Source organism: Trichechus manatus, unplaced genomic scaffold (genome assembly GCF_000243295.1).
Source record: "Trichechus manatus latirostris isolate Lorelei unplaced genomic scaffold, TriManLat1.0 scaffold00136, whole genome shotgun sequence".
In the NCBI taxonomy this organism is placed as follows: domain Eukaryota; kingdom Metazoa; phylum Chordata; class Mammalia; order Sirenia; family Trichechidae; genus Trichechus; species Trichechus manatus.
Window position 1 is genome coordinate 1,789,989 of NW_004444072.1, and position 26,012 is coordinate 1,816,000.

At 44.5% G+C, this 26,012-nt stretch overlaps 1 protein-coding gene across 1 annotated transcript in view; it reads right to left on the reverse strand.

Moving 5' to 3' along the window:
* The window catches only part of RFTN1 (raftlin, lipid raft linker 1), a 246,757-nt gene extending 242,514 nt beyond the window's left edge, over positions 1–4,243 (reverse strand). The window contains exon 1 of the mRNA XM_012558099.2: positions 3,992–4,243. The gene's annotated coding sequence lies outside the window, so the exon portion shown is untranslated. The remainder of the gene's footprint in view (positions 1–3,991) is intronic.
* Between the last annotated feature and the right edge of the window lie 21,769 nt (positions 4,244–26,012).

Genomic DNA, 26,012 nt, shown 5'->3' on the forward strand with positions numbered 1-26,012 from the left:
GGACAAGTTACTTGACCTCTCTAAGCTTCAGTTTCCTCAAGACTAAAGTGCAGATAATAACAGTACCCACCTCTCATGAGGATTAAATTCAGTTAATGCATGTAAAGTGCCTAGCAGGATTTGGCAAAGAGTAAGCAGTGGTAGCTATAATTATTATTTTGTTAATAACTAAAGTAAAATCTGTAATAAAATAAGAATGGTACAAATACAATAGAAGTTTATAGTCAGCAAAGTTTCCCATAAGCCCAAACATGCTGAACCTGTTTTCCCGGCTATGATAAAAGTGGCGCCTAGTAAAATACATCTTGGGCCCCAACATCTCACCACCCACTGTCAACCTCTAAAGAGGTAATATCTCAGACGGGTACCAAGAATCATTCAGCCATCGTTGACTGTGCCCCACTCTGTGGCAAGCACGAGACTAGGCTCTTGGATGAGAGGAACAGTCCCCAAGCACGGTGCAAAGTCCCAAGACTCTGCACCAACCATACTCTGACCCCTGCAAAGCTTAGTCCACACTGGGATCCCCTGGCAAGATGTCAAAACCGTATCCTGGGCTCCTGGGGAAGGCAAGGAGGTTCAATTCCTACGTTATGGACCAGCCAAGACCAGGTTCTGCTGCTGGCCCAGCTGAGAGTGACTAAGATGTATGGGGATGGAAGGGTACAGATCCATTTTCTCAGCCAGGACAAAATGAGGGGCGCTGACAAGTTCTCACTTCAATAGGAAAACTGTTCTCTGAGTCTTCAAAAAGAAAAATCTGACCTGCTCACAAAGCAAACACAACCCCTTTCAACAGCCAGCTTCCCAAGCTGGTGAAATCCAAAGGGAATCTCCACCAAGTTCACGTCAACCAGACCAATGTGCCTGAAGTCCCCCAGGAGTTTCCAGCAGAAGTTTACTGGAATTCTATGGGGTTTGGGGGTTATTTTTCTTCTTGTAGAAAGTACTCAATCTTCTTTCACAACCCAGGGTACATTCTCTGAAGATTTCTAAAAATAAAAGATCCGGTCTCATCAGTCTGCAGTAATTTAGAATAAACCCATTTACTGGCAGAGTCAGGGATTTCTCACAGTCCCTCCACCTATGAAAACAACATATTCCAGATTGTCTCAGTTGGTTCCAATTTCTGGGTCCCTCTGGCCCCAGAAGAACATTTGTCAAATTATGCTCCTGACTGTGGAATAGGAAAATTGGGCTGTAGCACTTTCTTGTATTCTTTGCTGGTGCTGGTGGGAGTATAAATGGTACAACCACATTGGAAAAAGGTCTGGCCGTTTCTTATAATGTTAACATATACCTACTCTATAACCCAGATATTCTAACCCTAGGTATTTACTCACAAGTAATGATAACCTATGTCCACCAAATACTTGTACACAAATGTTCATAGCAGCCTTGTTTATAACAGTCAAAAAACTGAGAATAACCCATGTGTCCAGCAATATGGGAATATATAAACAAACTGTGGTTTAGTCATACTCTGGAATATGACTCAGCAATAAAAAGGACAGAAAGTACTGATGCATTACATGGATGAATCTCAAAAATATGCTGAGTGAAAGAAGTAGGCACAAAAGAGCTCATACTGTATAATTTCATTTACATGACGTTCAAGAACAGGCAAAACTAACCTATGGTGAGAAAAAAAATCAGAAAAATGGGGGCCACTGGGAGGGAGAGGGCAGGAATTCACCAGGAATGAGCATGAGGGAACTTTCTGGGTGACGGTAATGTTCTCCCTCTTGATAGGGACTGGAGTTACACAGGTGTACGTATCTGTCAAAACATTATGCAAATGTTACTGTCAAGATTTATGCATTTCACTATATGTATGTAAATTTTTCTCAAAAAATATGAATGTGTATTAGACTCTAAATAATAAAATGTGTGCTGAAATGCTTAAGAGTGACATACTCCAGAATGTCTCTAATTTACTTTAAAACGCATAAAACAAGGAGGTGAACTGATGGATGGACAGATGTGTGATTAAGGCAATATAGCAAAATGTTAATGATACACGCTATGTGGTGCGTATCTGGGTGGTCACTATACCTGCAACTCATCTACAGGTTTAAAATTTTTCAAAAAAAAAAGTTGAGATGTTGGGGAAGAAGAGTCACAGTGCCCCCTGCTTAGCCCGCAAGCCACCCATGCCCACTAGGCTACGGGCCCACATCGCTTCAATTCTGCTGAAAAGTGAAGACTGGAAGAACACAAGTAGCTTTACAAGAACTCGCATCACTCACGCCGAAGATTTTCTACCTGTTTCCCTACAGACAAAGCAATTATTTGAATGTAAGCCGAAAATTCCTGCTCAAGAAGGAGAAAAAGAACTCACTGACTTGTATTCCCAGTTTATTCTGTTTGAACTCTTGTACCGAATCTATTAGCTAACTGCACACACTCCACACTTCCATTTGCCCCACGTCCATGCAGCCAAAAAACGAACAAAGAAAAACATACCAGGGACTTAATATACAAATGCATCCAGAGCATGACGTCCCAGCTCTGGGGCTTGAATTTACTCAGGCGGGCCAGAAACCCCACTGAAGGCAAAAGAGGATGCAGAACTCAGCCTGAGGTTAAAGTGATTTCACTGAGGTTAGCGCACACACGCACCAAAGAGCCCCAAACAGCTTGTTGCCTAACTCCTCTGTGGGATTTGGTGACATCTGGGGTTACTTGAATATGGTAGGGAATTTAGCAGCTCAGATGTACAAATTAGGAATCCTGGCGGCCAGGGGCACGCTGGATGCAGAGCGTGCCCTACCCACAGGCCCAGAGGTCGCTCGCATTACACCCGGCTTCCTTCCTGGCAAGGCCTCACTTATCCTGAGATGACACACCATGGCAGGGGCTGGAAGACGCCTAGCTGGACTCTGTGCCCAGCATCTGAAAACAGCTGTACCCATTACAAGAAAGGTCTGTTGCTGGAAACCAAACAGCCACTCAAAATACAGGGATTAGTGTCAGACTTTAAAAAAAAAAAAAAAAACTTTTTGTTTGTTTGTTTTTAAACCCCCAAACAACTCACCGACACCACCCAGAGTCCCTGGGGACCACCCACAGCCAAACAGCCCAGCCAAGCGCAAGCCAACTGGGAGACAGCAGGCAGCGCGCCTGGGTCCACCACCTTGGCCTCCACGCGGTTCTTGCTGCCAACGGCCGTGATACCCGAGGTGAAGGGCACCAGTCCTAGCGCCGGAGGGGGGTGAGAGTGCCTGACAGCGAGGCTTTCTGAAATATACACCACCATATGCCCTCCCAGACCCACCCTGGAGACCCTTGAGCCTAGCGTAGTGGGTTAGGACAAGGAAGGAAAAACCCTTACGGGAGGGGAGATTCCCGTTTTCGGTGCTGGCTTCTCTCAGAGCCCGGAGTCTCTCAGCCTCCAATGGCTACGACGCTCCCTCTGAGCGCGGGGCACGTCTGCTTCCACCTACCCAGCACCCCTCCCCCGGGAGCAAATACCCCCTCCCAGGGCGCACGCTGAGGGGCAACCTGGTTCCGTCCCCCCACCCCCCACCCCCGCCTCGCTCCCAGCCCTGCGCCCTACTCAAACCTGGGCTCCGGGGCGAACTCCCGCTCGATCTCTGCCTAGGACCCCATGCAGCAGTGCCCTGAACCCACCTGTAGTCTCAAACACCCCCACCCCCTTCCTTCCTAGGCACCCGGGAGCTCGCAGAACCCATGACCTCCAACAGGCTGCTAAGGGGTGCCTCTCTTCAAAGCGCGCCAGGGATGATTTTTCCAAAAAAGTTGGCCCAACACGCCTGCACCCATTGGATAGGCCCCCATCCCACCCCACCCGGGTTGGGGACTCCGCTGGCAGCTCCGGAGCCCCGGCCCCGGGAAACACGACCCAGCCCGGGCATCCTGCAAGGAGGCGCCACGCGAGGCTCGGCCGGCCCGCCGGGGACCCGTTCTGCGGGCTAAATGGAGGGGCCTGCACCCGCCGACACCCCAAACCCTGACTCCCCCAACCTACCGTTCGGGGCCAGCGAAGGAGACTGTGCGGACGCGGGGTCTCGGAGACAGTGTGTTCCGTCCCGGGAGGAAAGTTTGTGCCAAGCAAAGGACGCTGCGTGGGGAGGGCGTGGGCGCCAACGAGAGGGTTCGGGAGGCGGTGGCGCAGCGTACGGTTGTGTCTGTCCTGCGTGGGGTCCCGGCGTCCGTCCCTCAGCGGAGCCCGCGGCCGCCGCGCTCCCGCTCTCTGCGCCCTGAGCCCAGCGCGCTCCGGCTCCAGCCCCGACGCGCCCCCGCCGCCGCCGCGCGTCCGCCGGCTACACTTCCTCTTCCTCTGAACTCATGTACAAAATATGCTGCGCTGCATCTTCGGGGGAAGCCGCGCGGCCCCTGACAGTCGCCGTGGGAGCAGCGGGCCCGCCCAGCGCCCCCTCCGCGCCCTGCGCCCCCTCTTCCCTCCACGCTGCCGCCTCCACCCGGCCAGCGACCTGCGCGCTGCCAACGTAACCACCCAGCGACCGACGTTCGCCACCCCACAGCCTAGGGGCCTGAGACTCACGGGCCCACTCTCTTGACCTGTCCTTACCAAGGTTGCGTGCGGGTCAGCAGCGCGCATGGGGGACTGGAATCCGGTTTCTCAAGATTTGAGACGATGTGCTGGAAAAGCTACTGCCACCAAAGTGTGATGGCTAGAGGTTGGGACTCTTAGACAAGACCATGCCTTGGTCCCCATTCCACAGGTGGGCGCGTCCTCAGGCGGCTCAGGTGCTGCTCATGTTATTTCTTGGGGTTTAATGCTTAGGGGGAAAGATAAAGCCACTGTTCCACGTCCTCCTTGCCACACCCTATTCCACCTACTTCAGGTGTTCCCAAGGTTTGAGAAGATCTGAGGAGTCATCTTTCTCTGCAACTTGTGGAGGCCGCCCAAGGAGAAAAGTCTGTAAATAAAGCGCCGGCCCCGGCTGTGTTATTAAGTGAAGATGTGAGGTGGCGAGCTCACTATAAAAGATTTTTCATTCGGGAACCATTTAAACAAAGCGAAATTAAAGCGTGGGGATCAATTGCGGAACCCTTGAACCAAATGGCCTGGGTTGGCCTCCTGACCCCTCCACTTAATGGCTGTGTGACTTTGGGCAAGTGATTTGCCCCTCTGGACCTGCTTCCTCATTTGTCAAATAGCACTAACTCATGGGTTATTGTGAGAATTAAATTCGTTGTTTATGTAAAGTGCTTAGGGAAGTACTCTATAACTTATAATAGTTGTACAGTCTGGCCAATTCTTATTATTAAAGGGGTGGATCAAGACAGCTGAAATAATCTAGTTAATTATCTACATTTTCTGGTTGGAAAAAGAGGGATCAGTAAGCATTGAGCCCACTTGGTGGAGGGTTGGTTTAGTCACCGTTGGTGTTTTAATGAGGCCCTTCTGGTATTAATAACACCCCCAGGAGGTAAGGAAGCACTATTTCATTTTCAGAAACTCTTCTTGTTACCACTTCTGGCCAATTTTCGTGATTGTTTTCGTTTTCTCTAGCCATCCCAGTCCTGTTTTCTTTCTCACTCTCCCCTGTCCCCCTTTGCCCCTTTCTTTTCCACCCCCACCTCTTCCTCACATCACTCATCCCCCTCCCCCTTTGGGCTTGCAATCTGGAGACTATATCATGACAAGGTGAAGGCCCAACTCCAGGGTCAAAGACTAATGTGTGGGGACAAGTCTCCAGTGGCACCAGCAGGAATGTTGAACACCCATCTGTGAAGGCAAAAGGAGGGACTTTTATGGTGTTCAACTGCCTGAGGCCTAGAGTTGCCGTAAGGCAGGCCTATCTGAAATCTTCCCGATCTTTTAACAGACACTGCATTAGAGAAAGAATATAAGCATTTATAGGTGATAGTCAGTGGTTCAAAAGTAACCACGTGGTACTTAAAAGAAGATAAAGACAGAAGGAAGAAAATGCAGCATAACTTGATTGTGGTTGGGGAGGGGGTTGATCTCTTTTAAGCAAATCATTTCTACTCTATAAAATTTTTGCACATAGTTTTTCTTTCTTTTCTTTTTTTAAGCCAGGTCTGTGGGGTTAATAAGTTGTTCTGATTGTTTCCATTTTCTTCTACAACGTTTTCATGAGTTCTGATGGTGCGTAAATGGCTTAAATTTTTTTTTTTCCCTGCATAGATCTGCATTTTTGAGAGTTTTCTAGAAATCTTGACCTTTCCCCCTAGATGTTCTGAGGCTTCCCTACCTGGCACATAGTAGGTGTTCAGTAAACATTTATGGAATGAAAGGTTGAGTCATTAGCTTCCAGTTCTTTCAAGTCTTTGTGAAACCTACATTGCAATAATTATCCAGAGTATTCTAATTCTTTTTCACCTGAAATATCCAAGGAGGAGCCAATTTGGTTTGCGTTGTTGGGCTGCCCTGATTATCCACGTGGCTGCCATGGACTGGCCAGCCAAGGTGTAAGCCCTGGGCAACCTGGCCTCACCTCTAACTGACCTCGCCCACCCAGCATCAACCCCAAAGATGCTGGAACTGTATCCTGGTGGGTTACCTTGGCAACCTCATAATGTCATCTGTTAGAATGTCCTAGGGCAGCAGCTTTTAATTCTATCACAGCGGTCTCATCGGGGGTCATGTAATAGTGCTGTTTTTTCTCTGCTCACACTTCCTTCCCCTATGATTTAACACTAAGTACTTGGGGAGGGAGCCGAACACGGGGATAACCATGCTATTACCGAACAACAGGTCACAGATGGCCCAGAGCTGGGGTCCTGACTGTTCGCAGTTGATGAAACGCAGGCCCCAAGTTAATGGGAAGCTGGTTCTCCTCACCCCCGCCGTGGAATGGAGAGGAGTTAAGCCAGCCTAGGCAAGTGGAAGAAGCAGCCATGGCCAGACTGTACAACTCTTACAAAAGCTTGGTTAAAGAGCCCCCCGCTGAAGCAATTCTCTCTCAGCTTCAGCAGCATCACCCCACTCTGAAGATGATTAAGGCCATGAGTACCAGCAGCCGTAGCAATTTTGCTGCATCCCAGCCACTCTTGAGTCTTGGAGGGAGGGACAGTCCCAGCTAACCCTCTATTCTGCCTTCACCCTCCTCCCCCCATTTCATCTCACTTAGCTCCCCCCACCTTGCTCCAACTTTGCTTCAAATAACTGAATCCTCCGTTATTCTAGAGAGCAGTAACTATCTCTTGGCAGAAAATGGACCCAACAAAAGCTTCAGAACTTGAAGAGCTATTGTTCTGATTGTTTATTCTGGGGACCATGAAACCCAGATCTTACACACGCCAGCTGAACAGCAACGTTTCAGCCCTGGTGAGAGAGATAAGTAAACTTGTGTAAGCCCCGGAGGTGCAAGAGTTATTCATCTTGATCATCATGGTTAATATTTTTAGTGAGGTTGCAGCCACAGTGAGATGACAGTTTGCCCAGCTGCTCCTTGCTCAATGGCTGCAGGAAGCCAACACCACAGAGAGTGACACTCCTTCCTAGAAGGAGACATGGTGACAGAAGCCTGAGTTCTGTGCCGCAGAGCCAGTGGTTCTGGAAGAGCCCCCTGCCCTTTGTTCGTGATGGGTACAGCCCTCACAGGCACACCGCTAGCAACACAGTGGCACCCTTGGTCTCAGTGACGCAGGGCACAGTCATACCGGTGTTGCAACATGTCCTGTGATGCCCTCAGTGATGTGGGAGTGTTAATTGGGGTGAGGGCAGGGGACTTATTAGGATATTATGTATATATGCAGCTATTAGTAAGGCCGGGGACTTTTGTTCAAAGCCCAGTCAACCTAATACTTTGCCACTGCCACCCACAGGTATCTCCAATTGGAGGAAATGTTGGATGACTGCCAACTATCCCAGTCACCCCTGTACAAAAATATAATACATTTATTGTTGTTCTAGTCCCAAATCCACTCCTCATTTTATCTCTGAATTCCCCGTCTGAGGCAGACCGGCAGTTCAGGGGAGCAGGGGCCCCCCTGTGGCTGAGATGGAATTTGCTCTCTAGAGCAAAGAGCCTTTAGAGACGGAATATTGTGTGAAGCATGCTGCTGTTTGCAGCCTTGTTTCCCTCACAAAGCCTGAGGAATCCTTCAGCTTTAACAAAAGCCATCCACACCCACACACCCCTTCACTGGTTATTCCATTTGTGTGACACATCTGTTGATTTGCATTTAAGAACAAACTTTACTGCCTTATATATAATTGTGGAATATATATGGCCTGTATATTCCACAGCTGTCAAAAATGAAAGGAGATTGTGGACAAGCTATTAGCAAATAAATGGTGTGACAATATTTTGATATATTCATTAATAGGACTTCTCTTCCACCACCCTCCCCCGATGTATTGTTATGCTGTTGTACAGATTCCCCCACCCCCCATCAATTTAGAAGATTAAAAGAGACATAGTTTGCCACAAGGAAGAGTTATCATAACAGTACCAGAGAAAAGTCAAGGTGCAAGTATAAAATTGAAAAGATACGAAATAAAATAGAACCCTTTTCTTCCCATCAATGTCCGTTCCTTCCCCCACCCACCATGCCATACACATATGTTACAAGAATAGATAAAGTTGTTAGACCGGGGGAAGAGGAGCAAGGAGAGACAGAGGGGATATGTCAACAGGGAGTAATTGGGAGGACTCAGGGACTGACCAGAGTCAGAATTCAGAAACCTATCACACTTTACTCAAGTGAAAACCACATATCCACAACATTTGGTAAAGGAAATGGTGGATAAGTGGTAGAATTCTTGTCTTCTGTGCGGGAGACCGGGGTTTGATTCCTGGCCAATGCACCTCAGTCACAGCTACCACCTGTCTGTCAGTGGAGGCTTGCATGATGCTATGATGCTAAACAAGTTTCAGCATATCTTCCAGACCAAGACAGACTAGAAAGTAAGGCCCGGTGAGCTACTTCCAAAAATCAGCCAGTGAAACCCTACGGATCACAATAGTCTGATCCTCAACCAATCAGGGAGATGGTGCAGGACTGGGCAGCGTTTCGTTCCATTGCGCATGGGGTCGCCATGAGTCAGAGGCTGACTCCATGGTGACTCACAACAACAACATAGCACCTGGGAACCCTGCGGACAACTGTCCAGTTCTTGGAACTTGTCCAGGTGGAGCAGTATAGATCTTTAGCGCTGCAGAAGGAAAAATGTTGCTCGTCCTCCCTGCTGGCATCTGACTACAACATTTCATCATCAGCAATCTGGAGCATCCAGAATGAGTAACTCCTACCTGTCTATCTGTTCCATGAATCCAATCCTCATTTAATAGTCTGGGATGCCAGTAAGTCCTTGAGATGGAGGACAGGACCCTGGAGTCCTGGGAGGCAGTAGAAGGATCCAAGAGCATAAAAAGATGTTCCTACCTAGCCCCTATCAGGCCTGTACTTAGCTGGGCCTGAAGGACCAGTTCAGGATCTCTTCTACAGGCAGGATTGTGGTGGTCGTAAGTGCTGTTCCCCCAAATATTTCTGCTCCTCCCATTCTGGCCCCATGGCAGAATTGCTCTTCCTGACTCGTTGTGATTGGGAGAAGCCATATGACTAGCTCTGGCCAATGAATTGTGAGCAGAAGTGATGTGTATCACTTCTAGGACAAGTACTTGTTAGGGCAGTAGCCTCCAGAGCTTTCTCTTCTTCCTAGCAGGACCACTGGCAACATCCCATATAGTGGCTGCTCATCAGCCTAGGTCCTTGAACAGTTATAAGAAGCTGAACCCTCCTCTGACCCATAAAGATTATGTAACATAACAAGAAATGACTTGTTTTTACACCATTGAGACTTAGGAATTGTTTCTGCATCATAACCTAGCCTATCCTGACTAATACACCCTACTAGAATTCATCAGATGTTCTGGAAATTATCATGGGCATATCTGGGAGACAAAAGGCCAAAGGAAGGGATTCAATTACAGCAGAATTTCCCACATTAACCTTGAATCTTAGTAATTATAAGGTGTTTACTTGAAGAAGTCCATGACCAAGAAAGCAATAACAGCTCTCATTTATTCACTCATTTAATAAGTCTTTACTGAGCACCTGCTATGTACCAGCATTATGCTAGGAACTGGAGATATAACAGGGAACAAACAGGCACTGTTCTCAGAAAGCTTTCAGTCTAGCAACATAGCAGTTATCTGCAGATTGAAAAATGAAACTATGACCTAGAGAAATTGGAAGATTTTGCCAAAGTAACACAGTTAATAAATGGTGAACTGAGAGTTAAACTTGAGCTTTCTGATTTTAAATTTTGTGCTTTATTCACTATTCTAAGCCCCCTTAAAATAACAAAATCAATATAGCTTCAAGTCTGCTCTAAAGAGTAGGTAGAATTTAATTCCAGGCAGCCTTATGCCTCCCTCCTTAATGTTTGCTGATACTTGAAATTTCTTTAATAAGCAAAACTTATCACTCCATACTTGGCACCTAGTACAGGGCCTGACAAATAATAGGCACTCGCTAAATGTAGAATGAATAAATCATGCTTGAATGAATGAATGAAATAAGAAGGCTTGAATAATTGCAAATGTTGATTGAAATATCAGGTACACTCAATCTCCCTCATACTAAAGCATAACCAGACACTCAGCATAGGTGTTTATGTCTGACACAGGGGAGAGACAGATTTTAAATGTTAAAATTTAAAAATTAAAAACCAGTATCCTTGAGAGTAACATAATAGAATCCAGAGTCTTGGACGTATAGTTCACAAAGTCCACAATACAATTCAAAATTGCTAAACAGAAAAACAAACAAGAAAATGTAACCCATACTGAGGAGAAAAATTAATCAATGGAGATCAACCTCAAGATGACTCAGGTGTTGAAATAAGATTAGGGTGTTAAAGCAACTATGATAAATGCACTCAAGAATATAAAGGAAAACACATTTGAAATGAAGGCACAGATAGGAAATCTCAGGAACAAAATGGAAATTTTAGAACTGAATATGTGAAATAAAAATAATAATAGTTGGTGTATGTGTGTATGTGGGAAGGTAACAGTAACCTGAGATAGGTTTGGGAGAACCCAAGTACAGAAGGAACTCATGGCCCCTTCCCCAAGTAGAGCCCAGGCAGTTATCCAGCATAGTATGTCTGGGAAGATGGTCCTAAGGAAGCCTGCAGGTTCTCTGGATCCTGACATTGTATAGAAGAAATAAAATGACTCCTGAGCACCTGAGGGAAGCACAGAATGGTACAGGGATGTCTTAGGCTGGGTTTTCTAGAGAAGCAAAACCAGTAAAGTGTATAAATATATATATAGAGAGATTTATATCAAAGAAACAGCTCACACGATTATAGAGGCTGGAACGTCCCAAGTCTGTGGATTAGGATAGTGGCTTCTCCTGATTCATGTAGCTGCAGGGGCTAAGGCACCCAAGATCAGCAGATTGGAAAGCAGGACTCCGCTCACAGGCTGTGAAGATTGATGAATCCCAGGATCGGCAGTTAAGCTGCTAGCTCAAGTCCCAAGAACCGGAGGTCAGACAAACAGGAGGCAGTTGCAGGATCCAGAGCAGCAAAAAGCCAGAACATCTGCTTATATTCGGATGCAGGCCACACCCCCAGGGAAACTTCTTTTCAACTGATTGGCTACACACAGCATATTCAGTCATGTGAGTGATCACATATAAATACTGAGAATCATCGCCTATGAAAGTTGACACACAGTCTTAACCATCACAGATCTAAACAACCCTACAGAGATTCCTGGGGCTAGTGAAGGCACAAAAGCAGCAAAATAATCTCATTTCCTGCAAGGGGAAGGAGTTAGCTGAGATATCTGGACCAACAGGAGTCTTGTGACAGACTTGAGGGGTAACCCAGTAGAAAACCGTATAAACAATAGGCAACCAGACTGTGCAAAGATGTCCCCCTGGATGCCATACTGGATGCTGATAACAGATCAGGTGCGCTTAACCCCGCTCATGCCTTAGTACTACGTGAGCCCACCAGAACTTATGTGCAACTCTGGGAGAGCTGGGACCAATCCAGAAATTGACTGGGAATAAGTTTCTGCCACTTCTGCCACCGTTTGAAATGGGTTGAATTAATAAAACATAAGGGAAGTTTTATTCCTAGAATACCTGATTACCTACTATGGTCATATGAGATGCATGTGTGTATTTTATATGAGGAGGGAGATTAGACAGGGGACAGTTGACAATGAAGATTAGCAGACAAACATAAGGGCCTATTCCCACCTCTCCCCATGTTGTGAACTTGGAAACTATACTCAGTGTTATTTCCCCCTTAACTCTTAGCACATGGTTCAAGGTCTAAGGTGTGGGTGCAGCTTCTCAAGATTTGTGCTTTTTTTTTTTTTTCCAAGTATGACTTTGTATAAATGGTCTTCTTTCCAAGAGGTTTTGTTAACTGAGATTTAACTGCATTGCCTGATATGATAGCCATTTATTCCTCTCCTATTTCCCCTATCACATGAAGGTTCTGGTTTGATCATTTCTCCATTTCCCAGAGTGCCCTGGCTTACAAAATAATATGGTGAATGAATGAATGAACAAATGAATACCATTCATACCAAGAACTAATGCTTATATATTGGGTTAATAATATGTTTCTTGCAAAGCCCCCTCTTTCAGCCCCCTGACTCGTTCTGTTCTCCCATCCTTTCTGAAACTCATGGAGAGGGTTTAAACGTAGGTGGATGCAGGCCCGCTTTCCCTCCCTCCCACTGTGAGTCATCTATCTGCTCAGCTGAAATGGGTGAATTCGAATGGAGCTCCCCTGTCAATCACCACGGAGGCCTTGCTTGGAGTTTCCAGCCCCAAGTATGGAGGGTCAAGCTGACAGCCCTGGCAGTCAGGGGAAAAGCCTTCCAGGCTTTTTAATGGGCCTGAAATCCTGGCTTGAGCACCCAGCCTGGGTTGAGAAACAGCTGGATGGCAAGGGGCCAGGCTTGAACATCTGCCTTCTTCCTCAGGTGTTAGTATCAAGCATCTTTGCTAATTTTATTATTAAGGAATTATCAATATTTTACAAGTGTTATTACTTCTTGAAAAGACAGTTCAGTCACACAGGGCAGGACTTTGGTTGTAAAGACATAATAAGGGAAGTTCTTATTCTCATCTCACCTTTCCTCTGAAGGTCATTATATTGATTATAATAATATCAATTATAAGGAGGAAACTCAGATTCCAAGAGCCAGCCTCCCCTTGTCTTTTCTCTAACCCCATCTAGAGGCTCTAAGAGTCTATAAGTAAACTTCATTTTAAATAATTGAGAATTTGCCAGTCAGCATTCTTGGTTGTACACAAGAGAGGTGGGCTCTGGTTACCTTAAGGTGTAAAGGGAATTATGGAAAAGCTTTTGAGTAGCTTACAGAATCAAAGAGAAAGCTGAAAACCCGACCTGGGCAATGTGGTAGGCTGTATTTTCTGAAGATAGCCTGCAACAATAGTCTCCTGTCCAACATACTCTTCCAGAACGTTGCCGCATCCCCAACAAGAAATGGAGACTCATTCCCTTCTCCTTAATCTGGGCAGCTTTCTGACTCACTTGTAACCAACAGAATGTGGTGTAAGTAAAGTCGTGTGACGTCTGTGGCTAGAAGATAATGCAGCTTCCATCTAGGGAGCTGAAATAGCTCAGGAAACATTCAGCTACCGTGGAAGCAGTCCAACTGCCCTGAAGCTTCCATTCTTTGAGGAAGCCCAAACTAGATCACGCAGAAAGACCCCAAGGAGAAGACCTGAGACTACATGAAGAGACAGAGATGCCCAGCCAGCTCCCAGCTGCACCAGCCCCTCAATGATTTAAACTGCATGGGAGACCCAAGCCAGAACTACCCAGCCTAGCCTTCCCAAAATCTTGACCCATAGAAATCATAAGAAATAGCAGAATGATTGTTGTTGCTTTAAGCCACTATGTTTTGGGGTTATTTGCTATGTAGCAACATAACAAATCTGTCTTGAAAAAAGCACAGCCAGAGTGTTCTTCGAAGCGAGGATGGCAAGACTTCATCTCACGGCCTTTGGGCGCATTATCAGGAGAGACTAGTCCCTGGAGAAGGACTTTATGCTTGGTAAGGTAGAGAGTCAGTGAAAAAGAGGAAGACCTCAACAAGATGGATTGACACAGTGCCTGCAACAATGGGCTCAAACATAGCAACATTTGTAAGGATGGTGCAGGACCAGGCAGTGTTTCGTTCTGTTGTACATGGGGTCCCTGTGAGTCAGAAATGACTCGATGGCACCTAACAACAACAACATTATGGAGCAATAGCTAACCAGAACAGTCAAGAGCAAAGGAGATAAGAAAAGGATCAGAAACAGTTTGTTCAAGCAGGACCTTTTTACCAGGATGATTCCTTCCACCTTCTCCTCTGCCGAGTCCTTGTTTCTATAGAAATTTATCAGAAAACTAGCAGTGAATGTCAGCCTTGAAATTTCAGTGGCATAAAATTTTTCTCAAAGTTAATAACCTGAAGTAAAAATCCCCAGAAATAGTCTCCTTCTGTCCCCTGGCCACCATCTCACTTCTCCCCACTGCAAAACAAATCTAAGCCAAACATACTGGATGGTGTTTTGTCTGGGTAGGCAACCATTTTGTGACTATATTATTTTAAAAACAGGGCTATATTTTTTCGATGCTCATTTTTGTGTTTTAAACATGTTGGTTAAAATATGCAAGAAAAGACCCCCAAATGCTTTAAAACACACACACGTGCATAAACATACACACACTTTGTGGGACTTACATATTAGACTCATCAATCCTCAGATCATTCGGAGACAGGGCCCTTTGGCCCATAAAGGGACAGTGACAAAATGTGTTCCTCTTAACATTTTGAGAATCACTAGCTTACCTCAGCTTTGAGTTCCTACTTTTGGCTCTCATCATGACACTTAGAAGAAACCTTCATTAACATTTTAACTTAAATAAAACCAAGGCACAATTGGCAGCTGCTTCAGGATTTTCAAACCCTAACATCTGGGAATTTCCCAGAAGGCATATTAATATTACAAGTAAAATGTGTTAGCGGTGGAAAATCCAGCCCCTGACTCATTTGCCTGACCACATGGCAAATATATTGCCATCTATTCCTGATACACCAATACATTCCTGGGTATTGGTGGAATGACATTACCAGATGGTAGAAAACCTGGAAAGCCACAGCTTTTCCAAGTGTGTTTGCCAGCAGCACTATCAACAGATGCTAACAGAACTTGGCTTGTTTGGATGGCCACACAAGACCCAGGAAGATCAGGCCAAAATACACATCTGGATAAAGGCTAAAGAATATGTCTTAGATAGTATTCCAGATTCTACCACTGAACAACAAATCTCAAAATTTATTGACTTAAAACAACAACTTTTTTTTTTTTTTAATCTCTCATGGTTTCTGTGCATCAGGAATTCGGGAAAGGCTCAACAGAGTGGTTCTGGTTCAGGGGCTCTCATGTGGTTATAGTCAAATGGTGGCTGAAGTTGAGACTGGAAGGCTGGAGCAGCTGGGTGCTAGCCAGGCAACTCTCTCTCTTTATATAGTCTCAGGGCCTCTCCAAGTGGTCTGTCTTCACAAGCTAACCAGAGTACTTGCATGGCGGCCAATGGTTTCCAGAGCAAGTATTCCCATAAGCAAGACAGAAGCTCCATCAGCTTTTATGACCTAGCCTCCAAGTCACATAGTGTCATTTTTATCATACACTGTTGGTCAAAAACAGTCACAAATCCACCCAGATACCAGGGGAGAGGACATAGATCCACCTCTCAATGGGAAGTAGAGTATGTGGTGTCAAAGAGTAATGAACACGTACTTTATCAAAGTAAAAGCAAAGAGATTTATTGAAAGTAGAGGCAGCTCAAGCCAGGTAAACACGGACTCCCACAAAGTGAAAGTCAGAGCTCCAAAATGGTGAAGCTGCAGAGGGATATTTATGGCGTGAGAACAAAGAGCTTAAGGTACATTATTTTGATTGGAAGTTACAAACATAGATCAGCATAAGGTGGGATCATTAGAAGTGGGGGTTCGAAAAGGGTTGGGTTATCAGGAGTACGTGGGCATTCTGGATTGGTGGCTTACACTTAAGCTATTTATTTCAAGGCTCCTTGGGAACAAGCTGCAGATGAGCTGTTTGTTTTAAGGCTCCTTGAGAACTAGCTAACAATATTCTGATTGGTGCTTGGGGAGGTAATGTGGTGGAAGGCAGCATATCTCAAAGTGAGCTTTTTGCTATGATTGGTTTACAGAGTATATGTATGCTTTGTTGCTTAGTTACTACTTGGAGATATGTGTGCTTGCAAGGGGGTCACAAGGTGGTCACAAGATGATTACATGATGGATTCTATGGGAACAGAGGGTAAAGATTAAATTGCTTAGGGGAAGTTCTTCTGAGAACATTTTACATAAAAGATTTTGATATACTTCCTTCTCCTGGCTTTGTGTGGTGTCCTTTTTTGGATTGTGTTTTATGTGAAAGTTTACAGCACAAATTAGTTTCTCATTCAAAAATTTATACACAAATTGTTTTGTGACATTAGTTGCAATCCCCACAATGTGTCAGCCTCTCCCCCTTTCCCTTTACACCCTGGGTTCTCTGTGTTCATTCATCTAGGCTTCCTGTACCTTCCTGCCTTCTGTCTTTGCCTTTGGACAGGTGCTGACCATTTGGTCTCATATATTTGGTTGAACTAAGAAGCACATTCCTCACATGTGTTATTGTTTGTTTTATAGGCCTGTCTAATTTTTGACTAAAAGGTGAACTTCGGGAGTGGCTTCAGTTCTGAGTTACCAGGGTGTCTGGGGGCCATAGTCTCAGCGGTTCCTCCAGTCTCTGTCAGACCAGTAAGTCTGGTCTTTTTTTGTGAATTTGACTTTTGTTCTACATTTTTCTTCTGCTCTGTCCAGAACTCTCTGTTGTGATCCCTGTCAGAGTGTTAGTGGTAGAGGTGGGCACCATCTAGTTCTTCTGGGCTCAGGCTGGTGGAGGCTGTGGTTCATGTGGTCCACTAGTCCTTTGGACTGATATTTTCCTTATGTCTTTGGTTTTCTTCGTTCTACTTTGCTCTGAATGTGCTGGGACCAATAGATGTACTTTAGATGACCACTCGCAAGCTTTTAAGACTCCACATGTTACTCACCAAAGAAGGATTGAAAACATTTTCTTTATGAACTATGACCTAAATGTCCCCAGAAACCATGGTCCCCAGCCCTCAGCCCCAGTAACTCGGTCCCTCAAGGTATTTGGATGTATCTAGGAAACTTCTTTGGCTATGCCTTGGTCAAGTTGTGCTGACTTCCCTTATATTGTGTCTTATCTTTCCCTTCACCACAGTTAACACATGTCTACTATCTAGTAAGTGATTTTTCCTCCCAACCCCTCAAAGATTATTTTTTTCTGTGTAAACCATCAAAGATTGTTTTTTTCGGTTTGTAAAGCTTTTCTTGAGTTTTTATAACAGTGGTCTCATATAATATCTGTCCTTTTGTGATTGAATTATTTCACTCAGCATAATGCCCTCCAAATTCATCCATGTTGTGAGATGTTTCTTGAATTCATTATTGTTCTTTATTGTTGTGTAGTATTCCATTGTATGTATATACCATAATTTGTTTATCCATTCATCTGTTGATGGGCACTTAGGTTGTTTCCATCTTTTTGCTATTGTGAATAATGCTACAGTGAACATGGGTGTGCATATGTCTATTCGTGCGATGGCTCTTATTTCTCTAGGATATATTCTTCGGAATGGGATTGCTGGATTGTATGGTATTTCTATTTCTAGCTTTTTAAGGAGGTACTATGTTGTTTTCCAGAGTGGTTGTAACATTTTACATTCCCACCAGCAGTGCATAAGAGATCCAAGCTCCCTGCAACCTCTCCAACATTTGTTATTTTCAGTTTTTTTGATTTGTGCCAGTAATGATGGGGTGAGATGGTATCTCATTGTAGTTTTGATTTGTATTTCTCTAATGGCTAATGATTGTGAGCATTTCCTCATGTGTCTCTTAGCTGCCTGAATGTCTTCTTTGGTGAGGTGTCTGTTCATATCCTTTGCTTATATTTTTAACTGGGTCATTTGTCTTTTGTTGTTGAGGTGGTGAGGTATTCTATATATTTTGGAGATTAGACCCTTGTTGGATATGTCGTAGACAAAATTTTTTCCCAGTCTGTAGGTTCTCTTTTTACCCTTTTGGTAAAGCCTTTTTATGTGCGTAAGTGTTTAATTTTTAGGAGCTCCCGGTTATCTAGTTTATCTTCTGGTGTTTGTGCATTGTTAGTTATGGTTTCTATTAAATTTATGCCATGACCTTTATTGTTTTGGGGTTTATATTTAGGTCCTCGATCCATTTTGAATTAGTTTTTGTGTATGGTGTGAGATATGAGTCCTGTTTCATTTTTTTACAGGTGAACATCCGGCTTTGCCAGCATCAGTTGTTAAAAAGACTGTGAATGATGTACTTTTGACATTCTGGAGCTTCGCTATGAAGAAAAAGCATTTCTTTGGCTGCATGATTAGGTCTGTACAAAGATTACAAGTTAACAAAAACAGTAAGTTATTGATCCCAAGTCTGGGCTAGCAGTCCTCACCATAAGCACCTCAAAATTTAGAATTTTAAAAGTGGAATGGGAGATATTGTGGCAACCATCTCTGGATATTACTATTTGCCACAGGTTGGATTCCCTAGAAGCAGAGCTTGAAATAGGGATTTTTATGCAAGTCACGTATTAAAGAATTGGGAAGGGGGAGCAGTTAAGCAAGGATGTGGTTTCAAGTGAAGTGTAGCCTCAGCCTGATCTTGTGGGGATTGTTCCTAAGTGGCTTGGGCTTTACTACACCCACATCAGTCAGCCATTAGTTCAAGGCAGCACCAGGTGAAGAGTTGTAACTTCCAGGTACCTCTTCGAGAGGCAACTCCAACCACCCAAGGCCATTTCTCAGCTGAGGATTGCCAGTGTGAGCCTTTGGTAACGGCCAGTGAAAGGATCACTAGGGAGCTGGGTGGAGCCCCAAGAGCCTCTGCTACAATAGGGGTGTGAGGGCATATTCAGGGGCTAATTGTTAGAGGAAGTAGTAGGTAAGCAAGTACATTGACCCTACTAGTACGGAAGGACCATAGCAAGTCTCCAGGCAGGTGCAAGAGGTCAGTCCTAGGAAATAATAAGGGAGTGAGCAGGAGGTACATGCATGGCAAGTCCAAGGTGTCTAATCCAAATAGGTCAGAAGACACTTAGGATTTAAAGACACAAGGCTTTCCACAAACTAAAACACAAACACACTTAAATTGGCTTAAGTAAGAAAGAAAATGAGTTGTTTCACATTCTGGCCCAGGCTGAATCAAAGGTTCAAACAGTATCTTCAAGATATGGCTTGCTCTCTCTATCAGCTCTTCCTCCCTTTTTTTGTGGACTCCATTCTTAGGAGGCTTATCCCTTTTTGGGGGCAATATGGCAGCCAGTAGTGCTAGGCTCATACCCTGTCCTCTCAGCAGCCCCTATGAGAAAAAGGCTTTTCTTTCTCAATCATTCTTTCAAAAGTCCCATCATTGAGTGTCATTGGCTTTGATTGGTCTGGTCACATGCCCATCTCTGAACCAATCACTGTGGTCAAGGTGATGTGATGCTCTGATTGGCCAGGCCTGATTCATATGCCCACCCTTGGAGCTGACCAGTCCAGTTGCCATCTACTCCAACTCATGATGACTCCATATGTGTCAGAGTAGAACTGTGCTCTATAGGGTTTTTGATGTCTGATTTTTCAGAAATAGATCACCAGGGCTTTCTTCCAAGGCATCTCTGGGTAGACTTGAACCTCCAGCCTTTTGGTTAGCAGCCCAGCCTTTTAACCATTTTCACCATCCAGGGACTCCTCTTGGAGCTGAAGGTGGAATCAATTCCACTAGAACCACAAGGATTGAGAGTAAAGGAGAGGTGATGCCATAAGGAAAACCAGGGGATAGTTACCAGAAGCGGGATAAGACCAGACAGGGAAAAATACCTCTAACCAAGGGAGTTAAAGACCATGTGGGGAATTCAGTCACTGGTGAACAGGACAGCAAGGTTAAGTTGATCATAGCAAGTACATTGACTCTGTTTGGAGCCAGATGTACCTGAGCTGACATTGCATCCGATCCCTCTACCCAGGAACAATCTTGATTCCAGAATTTGGAGCAAGAGTCATGCATGCGAAGACTTAATTACCCAGGAGAGGCTGTGTGGCTGCAGCCTTGGGGCTGGAGGGATTTGAGAGCAGGAAGCCAATTGAATCATTATAATTTTATTCTCTAGCTAGACCAGAGACCCTTACTGACCACACAAGTTTCTAAAAACTCTAATTGTAGATTTTGTTTGATCAAATATCACATAAAGATTAGAGGTTTGAAAAATAAGATCTATGAGGTAGTATCAAAGAAATTCTTGTTAATTAAGCAGGAAAAACATACTAAAACACATACACGCGCACCCTGAGATGGAAGAGTATCTTAATTAAAACATCTTCTGTATTTATTAAAAATGATGATAACTAGCCCTTCTTGAGCTCTACTGAGGATGAAATAAAAAGCAAATGGGTTTAACTGTAGCACTGGGGGATTAAACTGAGGAGGAATTCCTTGTTCAACATTGGCCTAAATTTTAAGCTCTATTTAATTGTAAGCTTCCTTTGGGTAAAAGAACTGTGTCTTCTTCATCTTCCTCAAAGTTTGAAAGAATGGATAACTGAAAACTCTCTGCAAGAGTAGGATAATTATACTGAGAGCAAAGACCTGTACCAGATTTTATTTCTAGCTACAAAAGAATCTGATTCATTCATTGTATCAGTTACGAATATTTTGGCGGCAAGTACCAGACAACCTGACTTCAGTGGTTTAAACAAATATGGGAGTTGTTTTTCTCGCATAACAAAAAGCCTGAAAGAAACAGTTGCGGGCCCTGGCTTGTAGCTCATGATGCTTTTGGCTTTTCCCTCCTGGTTGCAAGATGGCTGCTGCAACTCCAGGTATCATATCCATCTTACATCAGAAAGAAGAAAGAAGAGGCAAAGAAGAGGCAGCACCCATACCAAGGAAGTATATGCCTCTCAAGAACCTCAGAGTCTCTTTTTGGCCAGAATTATGTAACTTGGTCACCTCCAACTGAAAGGCAGTTATGGGGAGGGGTTGAGAATGGAGGTTAAATCAGCTAGATTCATGGTATTGCCATATTTTTGCAAATACATTCCTGTAAATTAGGTGTGGACAAGCAAATATTTGCCTAGACAACGGCTTCATTTCTGGAATTTAAACACACCACTTATCTCTTGTACTAAATCTCAGCTTCCCTGGTTAACTAACTGTTCACATTTGGCTCTGTATCTTGGTTGCTTTTCTTCTCCCTAAACTTAATCATGAGACTCTGGTGTGACTTTTGATCCCAAGAGATGTGGCCATAGGTGTAGGCACATGTCTGAGACTCAGCCATTCGTAGTAACCCAGTAACCTAGACACAGTGATTAGTCTGCAGTGGTCATGTGACCTCAGCAGGGCCAATCGGAGTTCTTCCCTAGGATTTTTTTTATTTAGAGCTCAAGAAAAAGAGGTCTTACAATTTTTGGTGGTAGAGCTGGAAAGAGAAGCTGCTGACAAACATCTTCCCTACCATGTGAAGAAAGTATATGTCTAGGGGGACAAAATTAGGCCTTAACTACACAGAGATGTGCAGAGCTGAAAAGTATGTGAGAGAAAGAAGGATAGTTTGAATTAAAATCTTGACAATCTTGCTTAAGTCTCTGGATCCAGTTGTGGATGGAAGTCCACTTATGTGAGCCATAAATTCCTCTTTTTGCTCAAACTGGTTTAGTTGGATTTTTATCCATTGCTTCGAGAGTCTTGATTTAATTAAGAGGTTGGACAAACACCCAATAATGCAAATGCCATTTATTTAGCATTAAGGGAAAAGTTTACTAAGAGGAAATAGGGAAAATGTTTCATGTATTTATACTAAGCTGATGAGATTTTTTAAAGCACTTAGAAATATCACAGTATGCAAATGTTGCTGATAAGCAATTACAATGTCTAATAGTTTTCTTTCTTTTTAGAGTCCATTTAAGGCTCTAAAATGAGCTGCCTATGCTGGCTGTCCCCCTGCTGTGGTTACTTTATGTATTGGAAAATACTGCTGCAGAAGGGACCTTAGAAAGGCAGCCTGGTCAGCTGGGAATGCCCTGGAATACAAGCCACACATCTGAGTTTCCATCTGTGCTGTGCTACTTAAGTACTGTGTGGACTACTACGAGTCATTTGGCCTTTGGGGCCTCCGTGTCTTCATCTGTTCAAACAAAGGCATGAACTAAAATCCTCTGAGGCCCCTTTTGGCGCTAATGTTCTGAATCAGTATGATCACTTAGACCAAAATCCTGATTTTACCTGTAAAGGCCCAGGGGCTTGCCCAGGTCACACAGCTGGAGCACAGTCTAGAACCGAGACCTCCTGACTCCCAGATTGTCCTCTAAGTCAAAATGACCTTGGCAATTAAGGGCTCTATTAGACTGTTAGGACTTACTTTGTTTTACTGCAGAGAGTCCTGACCACTTAACTCCATTTCATCAAGCGTGAAGCATGAGGCCCAGGTCACAAGTTCAGTCCCCATGTTGCCACTTAACATCCTTATGTTCATGACTCAGGAGTTACTGCAGTGACTAGCTGCCATTTTTTAAATGCATGCACTTGGCACGGAAGGGCCAGGAGAGAGAGCCAAATGCATCCTGTAGGCCTGTTGCGGCATAACAGGAAAGTCATTCGGTGCCCATGTCCCATGGTGGTGGATCTAAGTCTGTCAAGAAGGGGGACACAAGATCATCATGCTAATAGGAGGTCAGACACCAAGGGGGTGTCCAGCCACCTCCCTATCCCCACGGTCACACCTCAGGCAGGGTAGTGAGGAACCCACTGAGCTGGGGGAGTGAACCTGGGTAGCGTCTCCACACAGTCTTGTCTGGGGAGAGAGTCGTAGGTGCACAGCAGTGGCTAAAAATAAAAGACAGGGAGGAGGAGAGCATTCAGTGCTCAAATATGCTTGAAAAATTCTATGTTCAATAGATTTGATGATACAGAAAGAGCTTTTAATAGCCTTAATTCCTCGTGTATCTCTAAGTAGGCTGAGATCTAGTAAGGAGATTTTTCTCTCCATGAGAGTCGGTCCCTGCTCCAGGTTGCTCTACCAATTCAACAAGGAAATCCTCTTTTAAAGGACCACCTTGGTCAATAAATTAATCCTGGAGAAATGCTGAACTAGATGATCCCACTCCAGCAGAATTTTCCAAACATTTTTTACAATTCACAGTAAGATACACATTTCACACCACAACCTGGTGCAAAGGCACACTTCTCTGTAAAAAACAAAAACAAAAACCGAGAACAAAATATTTAGGACACAAAACTTACCTCTACTATACATGATGTATCCTGATATTTGCATTCTGTTCTGTGTTATTCTGCTTGGTTCTGTTTATTTATTTATTTTTTAATGGTGGTTGAGATCCATGAAATTGATTGACCACTAACAGGTCACAGGAAACTATGGGTGGTACAAATGGTTAACACGTTCAGCTGGTAACAAAAAGGTGGGCTGTTGGAATCCACCTAAAGCTGCCTTGCAAGAAAGTTCTGGCCATCTACTTCTGAAAAATCAACCATCGAAAATTCTGTGGAGCATAGCTCTACTCTGACCCATGTGACGTCGCCATAAGTAGGAGTCAACTCGATGGCAACTGTTTTTTTTAATGGGTCACAACCCACAGTTTGGAACCCATTATTTGTCACGCCTTTTATGCTATTAGTTAGGTGACTAGGACTTCACTTCCTCTTTGAGCAAGGTGCTGTGGGTGCTGCGCAGGGACAGATTACCCAGTAAACAAGGTACGCATGGGCTTAGTAGTATTTATTCACTAATCTGTTTAAAGTGTACCCTACCGATTAGTAAGTAAACACAATTAAGCCCGTGTGTACCTTGTTTACTGGGTAATCTGTCCCTGCATATCTGTCTTGGGAAAAGCTAGAAAAAACTACATAAAGCAAATTAGCCATTCCTTCTCCCTTCAGGGAGCTAAGCATGGAGGCAAGACACTGAAATAATAAAACATGAATAGCAATTTAGGCGCTCAGAAGCAACTTAAATCAGCAATCTAGAAGGCATTGCTAGGCAGTAAGGGTGTAACTGAGGTCCAAGCAGTGATAAGGACACTTGCTCACTCCTTCACTCATTCACTCCCTCTGTGTGAGTTTGGATCCTCTGAGAAGCAGACGCCAAGATGGGCCTAAAATTGCAAGGATTTTATTATTTATTACATGCCTGTGTGAGAAAAAAAGGGGATGGAGCTGAGAAGTCTAAGACAGCCATCATACGGTTATGCAAGTCTAACCCAACTGAAGAACAGATGGAAGGCAAGTTGGGTGGAAGTGTTCTAGACTGTTGTGTAGGCTGAAGAAGGTCCAGCAAGACTGTTAGGGAATCTTTGAGCCAAAGTTTCCATCAAAGGAGTCCCATGTCTCCCAGCGAACAGAATTGCCTTAGCGTTCCTGCTGTGCTCGATCATTGGCTGGAGCAGCCCACAGTGGGTGTGGCCTCAGCACAAATGTAAGCCTAGATCTCAGCACACAACTGGGGCCCTTGGTCACTCCTGCTCCCTGCACTTGGAGATCAGTCAAGTGCATTCTCATGCCCATTGCACCCTTTCTCCCTCTCTCCCTCCTTCCTTCAATTAACAATAGTTGAGTATCTATCCTAAGCCAGCTATTGTACTAGGAACTGGAGATACAGTGGTGAGCCAAACCCAGTCTCCTCGTGGAACCCACAGTCTGCTAGGGACACAGGCATGAGGGAAAGAATTCTACTGGAGGATGAAGAATTACTACTGTGAGGAATCCTGCAAAGTAGAGGGCCTTGCAACAGTGAAAACTTAAAACTGGGGCATCAGGACCTAGTCAGGGAGTTCAGAGAAGGTGTGCCCAGCCCAGTGATGGTGATCCAAGATCTGAAGGAAGAAAAGGAGTTAAGTGGGTGGAGAGGGAAAGGAAGAGTCCAGGCAGAATGAAGAACATGTGCCAAGGCGGTGCTTTGTGGGAGAGAGCAGCCAGGGTAGATTAAGCAAAGCCAGGGCAAGTAGGGTGCAGAGAGAAGATGGAGGAGTGGTTGTCCAGGTAATTGACAATGCAGTTGTTGGGGGAGAGTGATGAGGCTTGGATCAAATTAGTGACGGTGGAAAGGGAGAGGAGATGGCAAAGTGAGAGACACTTAAAAGGCTACACTGATAGATCTTGGAGATGGAACAAATAGATGGGAGGTGACAAAGATGACTCCCACATCTCCAGCTCACACCAGCCTAAAGCCTCTAAGGCCTCCTTTGAGTACTGGACATTGGCAGTGAGTGTATGGACAGAACCACTGCCCCAGCCACACCACCATGTGACACTGAACACTTGGTTTCAGAAATGAGCCCACAAGGAGGTTGTATAGCAGTCGTGCATCCCTGAAGACTTCAGATAATTCAACATTTACATAATTCAAGAGCAATCCTTCCAAAACATGATAGTGTTTCTGTTTCATGGCTGGAGAGGCTCCTCCATGTGCCAGTAGCATAAACCTGCTTTTTATACCATTCAATTTACAGTTCAGAAATTACCCGGTTCTTAATAAACTTTTAAATTTAAAGAATTTTAATTATTTTGTATCATGTATATGAAGTGGCCACCACTCGTCGGTCAGTTTTTCCTACAGGGGTGGCTTGCATGTTGCTGTGACACTGGAAGGTATGTCACCAGTATTTCAAATACCAGTAGGGTCACCCATGGTAGACAGGTTTCAGCGGAGCTTCCAGACTAAGACAGACTAGGAAGAAGGACCTGGTGGTCTACTTCTGGAAAAACTGGCCAGTAAAAACCTTATGAATAGCAGTGGAACATGGTCTGATATAGTGCCAGAAGATGAGCCCTTCAAGTTGGAAGGCACTCAAAATATGACCAGTAAAAAGCCACCTCCTCAAAGTGTAAGAGTCAGCCTTAATGACCTGGATGGAGTAAACCTTTCAGGACCTT